Source organism: Pseudorca crassidens, chromosome 3 (assembly GCF_039906515.1).
Source record: "Pseudorca crassidens isolate mPseCra1 chromosome 3, mPseCra1.hap1, whole genome shotgun sequence".
Classification (NCBI taxonomy): domain Eukaryota; kingdom Metazoa; phylum Chordata; class Mammalia; order Artiodactyla; family Delphinidae; genus Pseudorca; species Pseudorca crassidens.
The window spans coordinates 141615593-141631266 of NC_090298.1; the positions used below are offsets into that span (position 1 = coordinate 141615593).

The 15674-nt window shown below is 37.8% G+C and overlaps 1 protein-coding gene and 1 pseudogene across 30 annotated transcripts in view; one reads left to right on the forward strand and one right to left on the reverse strand.

Annotated features, from left to right (window-relative positions):
* Positions 1-15674, reverse strand: part of LOC137222075 (uncharacterized) — a 147546-nt gene that overhangs the window by 121045 nt on the left and 10827 nt on the right. For 4 of the 30 annotated variants that reach the window (XR_010942272.1, XR_010942266.1, XR_010942267.1 and 1 more), the window contains exons 3-5: positions 14312-14431; positions 11732-11793; positions 7102-7144 (exon numbers count right to left, since the gene is read on the reverse strand). The exons of 3 other annotated variants lie outside the window; for them this stretch is intronic. The gene's annotated coding sequence lies outside the window, so the exon portion shown is untranslated. Of the gene's footprint in view, positions 1-2512; positions 2642-7101; positions 7145-11731; positions 11794-12258; positions 12308-14216; positions 14432-15674 lie in introns of all 30 variants that reach the window. 23 more of the 30 variants (XR_010942281.1, XR_010942282.1, XR_010942276.1 and 20 more) reach the window with 14 other exon arrangements.
* The window catches only part of LOC137222074 (UDP-N-acetylglucosamine--peptide N-acetylglucosaminyltransferase 110 kDa subunit pseudogene), a 225515-nt pseudogene that overhangs the window by 100705 nt on the left and 109136 nt on the right, over positions 1-15674 (forward strand).

Here is a 15674-nt window from a genome sequence, read left to right on the forward strand (position 1 = left end):
TAAGTGTTGGTTTAGCATATTCTTGTCACACAAAGAAGCTACTTCCCAAAGAGAGGAACAATGTGTCAAGTGACAAAGACATTGAGTGAAGTCTTTCACATCCTAGATTGTCCACGGTACAGCTCAGCTGGTCTCTGGGTTGGAAGGCCTGGGTCTACTTTGCTCGTCTGTTACAGGGGAAGGGACATGGTCCTTAGCATGTGCTCTGTGAAACAGAGGCAGCTGCTGGTAGAATTATAACACAAGCAGAACTGGCTTCAATTCTTCCTTCTTAGGTCTTTTTCTTCTTGTTCAGCTGTTCAAGGAACTTGCCTGCCCTCTGTCCCTGCCAGGACGATGTTACATCTGCCTGGATAAGTAGGTCACCATTGTATATCAGGAAAGGTCTTATTTGTAATCATCAGGAACCAGATACGGCTAATTTGAGCAGAAAAGGAAACTTCTGGAAGTTTATGGTTAGGTCTCAGTAACTAGAAGCAGACTAAACAACCGAAAGCCAAGGCTATGCTATTGCAATTACAGGATCAGGCCAAAGTGATGTTATAAGTCCTAGCTGGCCTTGCTACCAAGCAGGAACAGGAAACAGGAGGTTGACCCAGCACTGCTGGCCTTGCTTCTTTACATCATTTATTTGTCATTCAAAATCCAAGAGAGGGGTGCAGTTGGCCAACCCGAGGTCGCCCGACTGTTTTCCATCTGTAAGGGAGACTGAGCATGTGAGTAAACAGTGTATCTGACATGTTCAGCTTGTATAACGAGAGGAAGGCTCTGTTTCTCACCAGACCCACAAAGTGGAAAATTCCCCAGAGAAAGGAATTTCAGATCAGATGCTTGGAAAGTTAAAAACAACAACAACAAACAAATGCAGATGTGGAATTGAAGACATGGAGTCATTAAGAACCTATATGTGGAGTGATTCAGACCTGAGTTCACATCTGGAGCAAGCTACTCAACCTTGCTGAGCTTCAATTTTCTTTAAAGGAAACAACGTGGAAGATGATATCCACATGTAACTGTGGTACACATGAAGGAGGGTAGTACAGTATATGATGCCTGGCACATCCTATGCATTTTCTAAAACTACTACTAGTACTATTATTATTGTTACTTATTATACAATTTATTGTAGAAATTAACAGGGAGAGTATTAATAAATGTTAATACAGTGCTAAGTGTCACATTTATGATCTCAGCTAATTATTTGTTGATTCAACAAACATTCCACATATCAGAAAATAACCTGTTAGTATATATATATATACATATTTTTACAGAAGAAAAGAAACCCTGAGGCTTAGAAAGTGTAAACAATGTACCAAAAGTCACTCATTTAAGAGGTAATGGAATATTATTCAGCCTTAAAAAAATGAAGGAGATCCTTTCATTTGTGACAATATAGATGAAACAGGAGTGCATTATGCTGATGAAATAAGCCAGACAGGATAAATATGAATATCATTTATATATGGAATCTAAAAAGAAAAAAAGCCACACTCATAGAAACAGAGTAGAAAACTGGTTGCCAGGGGCTGGGGTGTGGGTGGGGAAAAGAGGGGAAGACTGGTAAAAGGGTACAAACTTTCAGCTGCAGGATGAATAAGGTCTGAGGATCTACTGTATAACATAGTTACTACAGTCAATAATACTGTATTGTATAACTAACATTTTCTGAGAGAATAAAACTTAAGTGTTCTCACCAAAAAAAGAAAAAAAGGAAAAAGGTGTCATGAGCTGTTAGATGTATTAATTAACGTGATGGGAAGGATCCTTTAACAACGCATATGTATATCAAATCATCATGATATACTCTTTGACTATCTTACAATTTTGTCAATTATACCTCAATAAAACAGAAAAAAAAGAGAGGTAATAAAGAAGAGACTCCAATCCAGGATTATCCAGCTCAAAAAACTACACTCTTAACCATTACAATATAGTATCCATCCATATGTTGTAACTGTAAAATGCTTAACACAAAGGAAACGTTAAATAAATGGTATTTATTCTAACTCTCATGCTTACTAGATATTAGTTATGTGGTATGCTTTACTTCTAACTACAAGGGTATAAGGTGCAAATTCTTGCTACAGAACACAAAAGCCCCTGTGGTACCCTGTACGATGAACACAGTACCTGTAAATCTCTCATCTCTCAACCCAGAGTCTCCTCAAGTTGGAGGTCTGTCCTCCCTTTATAATGTGGGAATAATGCCTTTCCCACATTTGCACTGGGCATGAAAATCCATACTTCCAGGTGTATACTGAACCTCCACTTAACTCCTCGTCACCTTGGAATCACCAGACCAAAGATCATTTATTCCATTAATATAAATGATCTAGGGATAGAAGTACAGAATATACAGAGAGTGTTGGAGGAATCCAAACAACAAGTCCTCCATTCTCAAAACAAATTTTAGAGTTCCAAAAGTAAAGAGCAATGTTTGGAAAAAAAACTAAAAATGAAACTAACATCTACAATTAGCCAAGTATTTGTTATGGGCCAGGCTACTTACCAGGCACTTGATAAACATTACAGCTCATCTTCCTGCAGTCCTTCATAGCATATAATATTGTTTCTATTTCATAGAGAAGAAAATTGTATCTAAGCAGGTTAGTGATTAGCCCAAGACCACAGGGCTAGGCTGTAAGAAAAGAAGGCCAAGTTTCAGTGGTCAAAATGGTGATGGATGTTATAACTAGAAGATTATGCCTAATCAAATAAAAATATTCAAAACGGTCCTAATGTATTATTAGGATTTCTTTAGAACAACTTGGGTGCCTTAGTGAATACAGTAGTGGTAGGCACTACAGTCTCTTTAATTTGCTAATCATACAAATCTACTTTAATATTCTTGGTGACAAGGAGCTAACTACTGATAAGACAGCTTCTTCAGTTTGGGGGCTACTCCAGGGTGAAATGCCGGAACGTCTTACTGCCTGCAATGTTACCTAGTTCTACCAGGGGGAATAAAGCAGAACAAATGGCCACTGTTCTTGACAAATGGATACAGTTTCAGTTTTTCAAAATGTCAGTGTCAGATTCATTCACTGTATCAGATAGATCTGTCAAATGGCTTTGCCCATTTACTAATGGATGGCACACTGCAGACACACGTTGGGTCAAAGGACTCAATGTCACCTCATTGATACTGTCATCAATATAATTTGTATTGGCATTTTGTCTCACCCTGACTTTAAGGACTATGTGGGGAGATCCAAGTCTCCAGACCATGGACTGATCACCTCTGCTTGACACAGTATTCTCTGCTCATTTCCAGAGGGGACCAAGGATGAGCTCTTGTACTTCTGAGTCTATTCACCCTACCTGGCAACACATACTAGCTGGGCTGATTGGATCAAGCAGGAGCCCCAGAGTTTAAATTTCCAGCTGCATTGGAGGAAACAGAGGCTATGCCCCAATCCCATAACGCCTCACTTCTTACTGCTAGCCTATCCTAGGCTGTTCTTGCTGATAGGAGTACTTCATGCTAAAAACTAATTTTGCTTACCTGATGGCAGTCACACAACCTCAAATGCCATTTTTATAAATAAGGCAACCACCAGTGGAGTGTGATTTAGGGTTTTTTCTTCTGTAGACCCTGCCTACCCTATAAAATCTCCCATTACTGCATCATGGAGACTATAATCCCTTTCCGAGGGAATAGATTCTTTCCAACCATAAGATGAAAGAAGAACCTACATTTCCATACTGCCCAAAAGGAAATACACTGATTACAAAATGCAGGAGAATGACTGATTTTCCACATTTGTTGTGTTCATTAAAGGGTTTTTGAATAGACTTGACAGTATTAAAGAAGTTCAACACACACAAAATAAAAATTAATAAATGAAGAGAAAAAAATTGCATTTACAACAAACAACAAAATAAACACATTGATATATAAAAGGTTGTTATACATCGATGAAAAATGGATGCCATAAAGTCACAAACTAAAAAGTATTAACAGCCAATAAAGATATGAAAATATGTTCAACCTTGCTATTATTAATCAAAGAAATACAAATAAAATAATTCAGGTGTCATATTTTACTGACTAGAATGACAAAGTTTTAAAAAACTTGATAATACTGGTATTGATATTGATAATACTGGTACTGATGAGTGTGTGTAAGAAACCACATTGGATGTTAAATTCTTGGTAGAAATAAAAAGCACGGTAACCTTTCTGGAAGACAATATGTCAGTATGTACCAGAACTGACAACCAGCCATTCAAGTTCTAGAAGTCCATTCTAAGGAAATAAACAAATGCTCAAAGACATATGAACAAGGATGCTTGTCTCATTGTTTAGCAAAGCAAAACAGGAATAATCTAAATGTTGAACAGTAGGGACTGGTTCAATAAATAATAGAATGCTGTTCAACCATTAAAAATGCTGCTGCAGATTTTTATTAGGTGATGAGTAATCATACTTATACTACTAAATAAAAATGTTATAGAACTGTTTTGTAGTTTGATATAATAATTAAAGGTATTTTATACTTGCATTGTATTTATATGCACCCCGTCACAAAAAAGTTTCCAAAGATACCCTCAAAAATGTTACAGAGATGATTTATCAGAAATGGGATTTTGAGTTATTTTTCCTTTTTTCTTTAAATCCTTTCAATTTTGGAGTTTCTGCAATGAGCCTGTATTATTTTTACAATTAAAAATATTTAAATTTACAACAAAAGGATCTAAATTCCTCCAGTTTTCCATTTATTTTCCACCCTGGCTCAGGGTATTTGTGTAAAAGAAAAAAAATCAGCTTATTTTCTCTTTTGTATCAATCTAAATTTACTTTTCGTAAGTTAACTATTTTAGTCTGGCAAAAGTTTCACATAGGAAAATTGTTAAGGTCTGAGTATTCTATTACCTTTAAAAGCACTGGAAACTTTGAAATTATTTCTTTCAGAATTTTCATATAATACTGAAAGGCGGGGGGGAGGTAGCAAAATGAAGGGAAATAGATAGTAGTAGTCAACTTCAATTAAGAAAAAGCAACAAGAGGCAGTTTGTACTCTTTTGATACGGCAGAAGCCCCATGTGTCAACTCATGCTAAAAAATGGATATATACACAGACATATATATGTTTGTGTGTATTATATGTATATGTGACACACACACATAATTAATCCACAGCCTTAGGCTAATCACTCATTGTGGCAGAAACAACGAGCTGTTGACTACACTTTAATTAGCTCCTCCAGCCTGTAGAGGTATCACTAGGACCAAGATAGGAACAACATTCTCCATCTCCGCTTACATCTGGGTATGGTTCTATCCCAAAGAATGTGACCAGAGGTGACCTGAAGAGTTTATGTCTGAAGGATAACGAGTTGATAATTGTAGCTTGCAGCTTCCTCTCTCCTTTCCTTTTTAGGACAAACGTAGAGCCACTTGATGAAGGTGGTGGGTCCCTGAATAACTGAGCAGAAAACTGACCCTCAGACCACCAAAGTCCATACTACACTCCTGAGTGAGTGAGAAATGAACTGTCCATGTGTTGCTCCACTGAGGTTTAAGGTTTATTATTTAGTGTTTAACTAACGCATGTTTTCTTTAAACCTCAGTTGCCTTCTCTGTAAAATAAAGTCTTTGAAAAGGACCCACTGTAAGTTTTTTCCCTTGCTTATGTTTTTACCTTAGTTTTTAACTCTCAGAAACATTGCGCGCATTCTACCTTTTAAGTTAGTAAGTCTACTTTTCTTCCCACAAAGACGGGTTCTTCAAGTTATGGAGAAGTCATAGCAGACTGTTGCTTCAGTTTAAGATACGCATTCACATATGAGATGAGAAGGGTGAGGACCCAGAGAAACGCCTTTGACAGAGGGGAGTGAGAGCATACTGAAGAATGTTTAGTAATAAAGAATTCAGATGGGAGAAACGGATGGGTTACATCTAACAGATTTGCTCAAAGGAATTCTGGAAAGGCAAATATGTGAAAAGGTATAGCAAAGACATGAAATGCTTTTTGGTCCCTAAATGGATTTCATTTCAAAGACGTGCATATTGCAAATACATGTACCATAACACTTCTCTGTCCACTTCTAGAATCTTCTAAAGCCTGACAGAACATCTGCAGAGAGAGGATGTCATTCCAAGATAATCGACTGCAAGTGACTAAATTAAGATAAAAATGTCCTTAACCTTGAACAGTTTTTTAAAGAGATTTTAGAAGAAAGGAGCCCTCCAGGGGTTTGTATAACTATATAATTGTACCCTTTCTAAAAGGCTATTTACAGATACATAATGTTTCCCCTCCATTCTTTAAAGTAAAATATAGGATAAAAAAAATAGTTTGGGGATAATATTTGTTCGGGACAGCAGGCACTGCTAATCAGTACCACTCTCTCCTTATTCCTTACTATCAGAGCCCTGGTTTAGGAGACCCCATTATCCTTAAGGCTAAGGTGGCCAGTTTAAAATCCGAGCGGATGAGATCTAAGTGCAAGTCTGCTGACCATCTGTGGTAAAAAATTTGCTCTCTGAGTTAGACACTGCCTTTTTTTTCTTACTTAATTTCTTTTTTTTTTTTTCCTTTTCTTTCTTCCTGCCCCAATTGTTGGAACACTATTGGAGATTCTGGGGTCACTTTGAAGCTATGTGGACGTGCTAGAGATGTGGAAGCTGGAAGAGCGAAGCAACCCAGTCCCCTGGTGATGCCCTTCAGCAGCTGGACTAACGCTAGAGGGACTATCTCCAAACTTCCTGCTACCCGTGGAAAGTAAGGTAAATCACTCATTCACTTTCTGTTACCTACTAACTGATCCAGAACTCTTAACCTCAGGGTTCTAGAACCCTTCTCAGTATCCCATAGTCATACTCATGTTCCAGACTCCTGATCATCAGACTTGCTTATAGCAGATGTATGGGGAGGGCAGGCTCTTCTGGAAGCCCTCATACTTCCTCCCCTACCCCCACCACACACAAATAATGATCTTTATGTCCACTCATCCTTCTAACTACACTCAGAGGCCAGGGGCCCCAGGAAGGCTTCACTGACAACCCTTTACTCCTCTCTACATGCAGAAAGAGTAGAGGTGTGGGCTCTGGAATCAGACTTCCTAGACTTGAATTCTTAATCTGTTACTTACCAGTTTAGGATGTGGGCAAAGTAGTTACCTTCTCTGGACACCCCTGTAAAAGAAGAACACTAAGTAGCACCTACGTTCCTTACTGAAAGGATTAAATGAGCAAATGCAGGTAAAGTTCTTATAATTTTTCCTTGGGTCAATCAATTCTAGCTGCTATTGTTACCTTTGGCTAATTTAGGGCAGAGTCCCTTTGCCCTCCTTTGGTTCTCTGGGCCCGTCTCATTCACAACACACACAACCGCATACTGCAGAGTTTTGAAAGGTGGTTCTCAAAATGTGGTCCCTGGGCCAGCAATATCAGCCACACCTGGGAACTGGTTAGAACTCTGGCACTGGAGCCCAGCAATCTGTGTTTTAACAATATTCTCAGGCATATCTGATGCACACTAAAGGTTGACGACAACTGAGAACATCTGTCTCACACTCTCCTGGAGGCATTCACCAAAAATAGAGTTACAGGACCTTACACCTGACCAGCTGGAGAAGGGGTCTAGTAATTGCCCTGGTTATGATGCTTGTCATGATTCTTCAGCACATAAATGTTTGAGAATCACTGCCATTTTGAATGTGTGTTTCACTTGTCTGTGTTTCCAGTGGACTTTACGTCCTTGCAAGGAAGGTTTGTGAAGATTTGTTGCTGTTGTTTGCATTATTAGTTTTATTATGCTAATTCTAGAATCTCTGGTGCATAGTGCAATCTCAGGCAGGAAGTAGTGGCTCATTAAAACAGGTATCCCAAAAGTCTTAGTAGAACTTCAAGATTAATTCCTTCAGGAAGAGGTAAAATTGTCATTAGATGCAGATGATATGATACTATATATAGAAAACCCTAGAGACTCTACATGAAAACTACTACAACTGATAAACGAATTCAGCAAGGTAGCAGAATACAAGATTAACATACAGAAATTGGTTGCATTTCTTTACACCAACAATGAAATATCGGAAAGGGAATGTAAAAAAACAATGCCTTTTAAAATCACAACCCTCAAAATAAAATACTTAGGAATAAACCTCACCAAGAAGGCAAAAGACTTAAACGCTGAGAACTGTAAGACATTAATAAAGGAAAGTGAAGATGATTCAAAGAAATGGAAAGACATCTCATGTTCTTGGGTTGGAGGAATTAACATTGTTAAAATGCTCATACTACCCAAAGCAATCTACAGATTTAATGCGATCCCTATCAAATTACCCATGACATTTTTCACGCAATTAGAATAAATAATCCTAAAATTCATACAGAACCATAAAAGACCCAGAATTGCCGAAGCAATCCTGAAGAAAAAGAACAACGTTGGAGGCATAGCCACCCCAGACTCAGACAGCACTCCAAAGTCACAGTAATCAAAACAGCGTGGTATTGGCACAAAAACAGACATATGGATCAATGGAACAGAATACAGAGCCCAGAAATAAACCCACACACCTCAGTTAATCTTTGACAATTAATCTTTGACAAAGGAGGCAAGAATATATAATGGGAAAGAGACAGTCTCTTCCGCAAGTGGTGTTGGTAAAGTTGGACAGCCTTATGTAAACCAGTGAAGTTAGAAAACATCCTTTCACCATACACGAAAATAAACGCAAAATGTCTTAAAGACTTAAACATAAGACATGACACCATAAAACTTCTAGAAGAGAACACAGGCAAAATATTCTCTGACATAAATCATACCAATGTTTTCTTAGGTCAGTCTCCCAAGACAATAGAAATAAAAATGAAAATAAACAAAGGGGACCGAATCAAACTTACACGCTTTTGCACAGCAAAGGAAACCATAAACAAAATGAAAAGACAACCTACAGAATGGGAGAAAATATTTGCAAATGATGCGACCAGCAAGGGCTTAATTTCCAAAATATACAAACAGCTCATACAACTTGATGACAATAAAAGCAAACAACCCAATCAAAAAAATAGGCAGAAGACTTAAAGAGACATTTCTCCAAAGAAGAAATACAGACGGCCAATAGGCACATGAAAAGAGGCTCAACACTGCCAATTATTAAAGAAATGCAAATCAAAACTACCATGAGGTACCACCTCACACCAGTCAGAATGGCCATCATTAAAAAGTCTACAAATAACATATGCTGGAGAGGGTGTGGAGAAAAGGGAACCCTCCTACAACACTGTTGGTGGGAATGTAAGTTGGTGCCGCCACTGTGGAAAACAACATGGAGGTTCCTCAGAAAACTAAAAATAGACCTACCATATGATCCAGCAATCCCACTCCTGGGCGTATATCCAGACCAAACTAGAATTCAGAAAGACACATTCACCCTGATCTTCACAGCAGCAATATTCACAATAGCCAAGACATGGAAACAACCTAAATGTCCATCAACAGATGAATGGATAAAGACGATCTGGTACATATATACAGTGAAATACTACTCAGCCATAAAACAAAGAATGAAATAACGCCATTTGCAGCAGCAACATGGATGCAACTAGAGATTATCATACTAAGCAAAGTATGTCAGAAAGAGAAAGACAAATACCATGATACCACTTATATGTGGAATCTAAAATATGACACAAATGAACCTATCTATGAAACAGAAACTGAATCAGAGAAATAGAGAATAGACTGGTGGCTGCCAAGGGGGAAGCAGGTGGGAGAGGGATGAACTGGGAGTTTGGGATTAGCAGATGCAAACTGGTATATATAGATTGGCTAAACAACAAGGTCCTACTATAGCACAGGGAACTATATTCAATATCCTGTGATAAACCATAATGGAAAAGAATATGAAAAAGAATGTATACACATATGTATAACAGAGTCACTTTGCTGTACAGCAGTAATTAACACAACGCTGTAAACCAAGTATACTTCAATAAAAAATTAGTTAATTAAATTTTTAAAAAGATTAATTCCTTCAGAAGAACAAGTACTACACATTCACAGAAAAAGCACCCTTTGAAAGTTTAAATTTTTGAATTTCTTTGCCACTTCCTTAGTTTTGATCATCTTGGACAATATATTTTTAATACTGACTTTTAAAAAGAATTGTGCTTCAGTGTTTGCTATCCTTAGAGAGACAGAAACAGATAAGTACAACTAAATACTTATTTTTCAAAAGTCTCAAAAGTATAAGGGAAATGAAAGTAATTATATCTTCAAATGATTTTGGGGTACGTTTCTAATTTCATACTTCTGATGCGATTAAAGATTAAAACTGTATTAAGACATTTGAGACATGTCGCATTGGTATTAAATGAATTTAATTTTGTGTAAAGTGGCAGAAATATTTTCTTCAGCAAACATACCTGCAGATATAAAATCACAACCATAAATCTACAAAAAAGCAAGCTATTGAATGAAATCTGATTGGTTATTTCCCTGCAGTATGGATCTGCTAATAATTTAATTTACTACTTGCTAACAGAAACCAAAATTTAAATATACATATATATATGTGTGTGTATATATATATATATATCTCTTCAATTTTAAGTCATTCATATATATGAACAAGTATACATACACATATATATCAATTGTTCATATATATATATATATATATATAAACAATTTAAATTAAAAAAAGTACATCTGGTGGCCTATTTTTTCCCCCCGATTTCTAAAAAACACCATATTCTATTCTAGGCAGTGGAATGTCAATCCACCTTAAGGGTTATTCAATGAGCATATCTGAGAAACCACTGGTTTAGCCAATGATGTACTTATTGAGGGAGGCCCTAGTGCCACTGTCAAGAGCTTATCCACAGGAGAGATAAGAAGGTACTTGTTTGGTTTGTGAAAAGAAGGAGTAGTGACGAATGGCAGGTAGCTGCAGGCTGATGACACGTGATGTCCGTATATATGTAGAACCAACACGCCATAATAGCACCCGTTTTCCATACCCAAATCCAAAGCCTCTGTATCATTAATACCAGGCAAAAATGGTAAGATTCATGTGTGTTACTATCCCACGGCTTCAAGATGCCTCTAAACTCATATGAGTATGTCTTAGTTTTATCAGTGGAGGACAAACCAGGCTTCTATCACCAAGCCCCATTCCATAACAGGCAAACCAGTCCAAGACTTCTCTGAGTGCTGCAGGAGAGTCTATGGAAGGGGCGCTCACTCCACTGTGATGCCTAAATGCCTTTGCACAGAGCAAACATTCAATACATGCTGAGTGAATGAATCAGTGAACTGGTGTCATAAAACAGGCTTATTTCAGGGAAATTCCATTCAACAGGCTGGCATTCCTTCCTACCCATCTTAACTGTTAAGCTTGCCATCAGACAAAAATTTAATTATAAAATGTTAGAGCTGAGGAAATTTTAGAAACTATCTACTCTCCAGAGGTATACAACTTTAATTCAGTGGTAAAAATCACTAGGAGTGATTTAGGAGTCTATCAGACCTGAGTCCAAATTCCACATCTACCATAATTTTGTGAGCAAATAACTACTTCTGAGGCTCTGTTCCATGTATGCATTATGGGATATCATAATAATACATACATTAATTGTATGACTATCAGGGGATGAAATGACACAACCCATTTGCCATGGTCGGCTAAGTAACTTGCACCAAGTAAGCACTCAAGACATTAGCCACTATTAATAGCGGAGAGATGAAAACAAAACTCTGGGACTGATGCCTACCCTAGTGGCCCCAGTGGTCATAATGACTGTCTTCCATTCAGCCTGCTCTCTTCTCACTAAGACTAAGGAAGAGAAGATGAACAAATTAGGAATAACAATTTGAAAATGGTTTTATACTCCCTGAATGAATGGAATTATAATAAAATGATTCATGAGTTCTGCAGAAATATGATGAGACTTTAGATCTTTATGTTAGTTCTCTACAAAACCAATTGATGGCCCTAAGATGTACCTTCCCACCCAGCCCCATCCTTACCAGGATCAAATATCATTGTAAATGGAAAAGTCAATAACACATAATCAACAAGCTAAGTTACAAGCCAGTGAAGTCTCGGAGCTTTGATAGAGAAAATTCAGATTTATCATGATATGTAAAAATAAGATGATATGAAGAACTCAATCTAAAAAATACTACCTGGAGATCTATAATCTCTACAATAGTGCTATAAAAAGTAAAGAGCTAGAAATCTATTTAGATGGTTTTCCTTATAAGAAAGCACTTTCTGTATAACTTTTAATGTACTTACTATTGATGAGAACCATTCAACAAAATTCAAATAAATATCTGCAGATGTACTACAAGAAGAAAAGAACAGAGTTAGATGTGACAGGGGATAACCGGACTTCAGGATGAGTAAGACCCTATACTTGACCTCAATAAATTAACATGAAATACAGTGGATGAGTCATGTACAGAATGTCAGAATTCTAAAAGGCCAAGCTAAGTACCAAAAGGAACACGTGGGGACTCTTAAGAAGGAAATAAAATATTGGTTAGTTGATTACGAAAAGGCAGAAGGGAGTAGGTTCCCTTTGGCTGCTCTTTGAAGAGATCACTTCCTTTCCCACCTAGTCCTGAGGCTAGGGTGGCATGGGCAATAGAGGAATGTGGGGACTGAGAATCATTTCTACTCTCACCAGAGTGGCTGGAAGCAGATTTTCTTACCAGGATGTAGTAGTATGCTAATATTTAAGGGTTCTTGAGGTCAGAGAGAAGGGTTTGAATACTCCAGCTCCATCTCTTGCTGTGGGTCAAGTTTCTTACCTTTCCAACACCTCGGCGTCTTTATCGGAAAATTGGGGACGATGATAATGTCTCCCACCTGAGTGTGAGAACTACATGATATAGTGCATACGCAGGGCTAAATTTGGTGCCTGGCAAACAGAAAGTGCTCAGTACGGCAGGCGAGTGTAGTGACAATAAAGGCAAAGATGACGGGGGTAGTGCCGGTGTTGCCTCTGCCCCCAGAACAGGCTCTGACTGGGAGACAGTTAAAGCACCTTTGGGTTCATGGGGGTTTATATATAAGCAACGGTTGATCAATGTGAGCTGGTTGTCCAAATGATTATGTGCAATCTAAGAAAAAAATGGGCCTCGGATCTGCTCAGCTACTTAATAATATTAGCAGCGGTAGTAGTCAAAGAAGCTAAATTTTATTAAGTGTTTATATGCCAAACAACGTGCTGAACGTTTTAAAAGGATTTACTCACTTATTACAAGGAGGCTATATGCTAGGTCCTGATAATGTTATTCGTCTCTTTCAGATGTTGACTGAGCCTCAGACGGGTTACAAAAGCACCTAAGATCCCGTTGTCAGTACATGACGGAAATGAGTTCAAATCCAGCCTGTCTGACTTGTTCTTAATCACTAAGGTATGAAATTAAGCATGTTGCCCTTTGCCTGATTCTCCTTCTGAGGCCTGAATATTTCACTTAGCTGAGTGCCGAAGAGAGAAAATTCTCTCTCCTTGACCCAACTTGGCATCAATATCCAACTCCCCTTCTCAAAACGGGTTGCTTCAACGAGCAGCAATGAATGCCGGGTCGTGGACCAGTCACCTTGATGACTAAGAGTCAGACACTAGGGAAAGAAAATGCTCTGTGACAAACCTACCCTTGTACAGAAACAAGACAGAAATGGGGGAACAGGGCAGAAGATAATGGAATAAGGCATAGGGAAAATAGCACCTGGCATCGTGACAGTAATAGTAATAATAGTATTAGTAGCAGTAATAGTAATAATAATAGACTTTACTATGCTCTAGGCATTGTATTAAGTGCTTGGTGTAAGTGACTTCATTTTAACATTGAAAACAAGTCTATGAGGATGAAATATTATTAACATCATTTTATAGGCAGGAGTATTGAGGTTCAGGTAATCAGGTAAATTGCCCAAGCTCATATGGTTAGCAAGTGGAAAGCAGAGATTTGAACCAGCACCTACACTCCTAACCATTATGCTATAACCATTATGCTGAAGACATAAGAATTCCAATGGTCTTTCCCCATAACCCACTCCTGCACTCCAGACTTAAATAGTCCAAGATCAAAAGAGAGCAAGCTTGGAGTTGCCACTCTCCAGTGAGTGTCAATCATTTCAAAACAGTGTGTTTGCTAACAAGATGCAGTTCCTGTGATAATCTTCTCAACCAGCTATCAAGAAACAGGAAGCAAAGATTCAAGTAACAGGATGTTCCTACTTACGAGGAAGGTGGGACAGCATAGTGGACACTGGGCTTAACTGTTCTGGAAAACGTGGTCCCAGTAGGCATACACGCTGGTACATTTTCCCCACCTACCAAATACAAAAGAAGTATTTCATTTCCATGTTGCTCTTCAAAGTTCCACCTCATTCGTGCCTGTCATTCATCCTCTGGCCTCTTCCTGTCTCCATTTCTGTACAGAAAGGTGCTGAGTCTCTGCTCTCGGATACGAAAAGGGTGTGTTAGGAGAGGGAGCCATGGTACCTCGATGTCTTTTTCTTTCATCTTAATTCTATTATGCCAACTCCACTGAACTTAATTAGAGTGAATACAGAATTACACAATTACCCTCTGTTCTATTCTTCAGATGTTATATTTTGATAAAATTTACGACATGCTGCTCTCCCCGTGAACACCAGATGAACACTAGAAATGGATGTGTGTTGACATAAAATCTGTTATAATTGCAATTAAAGTATAGCTTACATAATGTTAGTGTTAACATAAAATTACAGATGTGTAGAGACAACGTGGTCATGCATTTTTTAGTGTAAGTACATGCTTAGACCAATATCTGTTAGCGGAATGAAGATGGAAGAGAATTTTGGTTAAGCCACAAAGGCTGTTTAAGGACTTGCAGATAGCTAAGGGGAACTCAAAGACCAGTAAGATAATATTTCCCCTGCCATGTATGCAATAGCAAAGTGAAGGGAAGATGTGAAAGTAAGTACCCCTATGGAAATTACAAGACAAGTCCATTTTTTTCCTTGAGTACCTGGGTAAATGCTTAAATTCTAATGTATATCAGTGATGCAAATTTTCAACTGAGTTTGATAAATCATAAAATAATAATTATACATATATGTATATAAAACTGCATGGAACTAGACGGTTCAGAATTACTTCTAATTAAAGAGGTACCCTATGACAACTAACTTAAACCTTACAAAATATGGTTCCAAGTACCAGAGTGAAAAGCAGGAGACTGAAAGGTTTATTGTAAATGTTTGTAGTCATGGTGTCTTAACTAAAACTACTGTGACACAAATACTATTAAAATAATTGTGACATTTTATTCACTTTTACTGCAAACAACAAAAGAAACTATAGGTATTTTTTCATTTCAGGTAATTATTTTAGCTAACAGTTATTAAATGTTTTGAGAAGACAGAGTGCTAATTGCATTACTTCATTTTATCTTTAAAATAGCGCTTCCATGTAATTATTCTTAATATCTCCATGGTATTAAAGGGTATCTCTAGTTTAGACCTTTCTTCAGAACTGCAGACTTGTGTATCCAACTGTGTACTCAGCATCTCTACTTGGATGTCACGAAAACATCTCAAATCTTATACCTCCAAAACTGGTCTTTAATCCCCCAAACATGCTCTACCCCAAACTTTTTCCATCTTAGGTGACAGTAACCACACCTTTCCAGTTCCCCAGGCCCTAAATCTCG